Raw genomic sequence first — 2047 nt, 5'->3', positions numbered from 1 at the left:
CCATTAAGCCATGCGCCTTCACACACACACACACACACACACACACACACACACATACATACATATACATATATTTACGTGAAGTTAAATGTATGTTCGATCACTGAAGGACCAATGGTTTCACATTCATAAAGCGCTTAGCTTTATACTTGTACATGACTCGTCAGACTCCAATGACCGCGGGCATATAATTTCTCTTCAAACTGGAAGTAGAAAACCGTTATGGTCAGTTGATTTGTAAACAAGAGAATAATATACATTGTCTGACCCTTAAACGGAACTAGTTATCACCCTTAGACCGGTCCCGTCAGCAAATCTTATGGACCTAAAAGGCAAACGAGAAACTTCCGCCCTTTGGTTGGTTCCGGTCGGTAAATACTTTTTACAACCCTAATCGACGAACGGGGCAGCGTTTGAAGCGGGGAGCATGGGTTACAGATCCCGTATCTTGAGTTTAGGAGAGATCCCAGATCCAGCGAGTCTTTGGGGATACTTGCCTGCTCTGCTATGCAGAACTTGGATCTTTGGGGTTTGACGGGCAACATTTTTTATGTAGTGTTTTTGGTACCGAAACACTTTCAAACTTCGTATACTTGTATATTTTGTGGTATAGAACAGATAAAAAATTTTGTATTCGAAGTTATTTCACGTTAAAAATTGTCTTATTTCGATAATTTCAACTAATCACTGACATCTATTCAGTTGAAAACAGTTAGCGCTGTAACGGTGTATATCGTATTAATCCCCGTTAGTTCTGACATTTCCGATTAACTAGACTGTTCGTAAACAAAGGGGAAAAAGCCATCAAAATACTTGAATATTGCCTGCACTTGTTATTGGAGCTGACAGAATTATTAATGCACCTCCAAGTGCTTCATTTCCTAGAAATAGCAGCCAAATCTTCTTTAAATCAAACTCTAGTTTAGGGTTAGAGATGGGGTTTTAGAGTTAGGGTTGGGGTTATGAGTGAAGTTATGGCAAAAATAATCATAACCCTAACCCTAACCCTAAAACTGACCCTAACTCTAGAATCCGAACTCTAAAATTGTTACACACACAAATACGCACAGCGTAATTTATTATATAAACAATATATGCGTATAAATTACGATTAAACCGGATGGAATATGTCACAGGGAATAACATTTTATGACCGACCAGCAGTAACTGTATTCAGCTGAATAGACGTCAGTGATTGATTGAAATTACAGTAATACGACAACTTTAACATGAAATAACTTGCGATGTACAAAATTTTGTTAAGAAGGTTAAGAGAAGAAGTTTTATATGACACATTCTATCAGCGTCCCAAGTTTCAAAGTGTTTCGTTAAGAAAACAAATGTTGCCCGTCAAACCCCAAAGATCCCAGAACTTGCATTGTCCTCTCGTTTATATCGGACTATGACTGCTCTATATAAACGGGAGCGGACAATGCGAGCTTTGGACCCGGGCTGTCTCTTAAGCTCAACACAGGATATGTAGCCCCTGCTCCCGTTTCAAACGCTATCTACTGTAGGCATGGGATTCCCCGTTCGTCGATTAGGACTGTAAAATGTACTTAACGACCGGAACCAACCAAAGGGCGGAGATTCCTCGTTTGCCCTTTAGGTCCATAAGATTTGCTGACCGGACCGCTCTAAGGGCGATAATCAGTCCCGTTTAGGGCTCAGACAGTTTATAATTATTCTTTTGTTTACAAATTAACTGACTGTAACCGTTTTCCATCTCCAATTTGAAGAGAAGTTATATGCCTGCTGCCATCGGAATCTAGCAAGTTGTGTGTAAAGCTAAGCGTTTTATGGATGTGAAACCATTGGTCACTCAATGACTGGACATGTAGCAGTAACGTATTTAAATGAAGTTAAGTTAACTTCATCTAAATACATTACTGCTCTAACTTCTAGAGTGTGCTTTTTTCTCGGATATATGACCCACTAACGATATGTATGTATGTATACGTAAATATATATATATATATATATATATATGTATGTATGTATGTATGTATGTGTGTGTGTGTGTGTGTGTGTGTGTGTGTGTGTGTGT

The sequence above is a fragment of the Octopus bimaculoides genome, chromosome 4, assembly GCF_001194135.2.
Source record: "Octopus bimaculoides isolate UCB-OBI-ISO-001 chromosome 4, ASM119413v2, whole genome shotgun sequence".
Classification (NCBI taxonomy): Eukaryota; Metazoa; Mollusca; class Cephalopoda; order Octopoda; family Octopodidae; genus Octopus; species Octopus bimaculoides.
The sequence above is the reverse complement of the archived record's forward strand: the minus strand, read 5'-3'. Positions refer to the sequence as shown.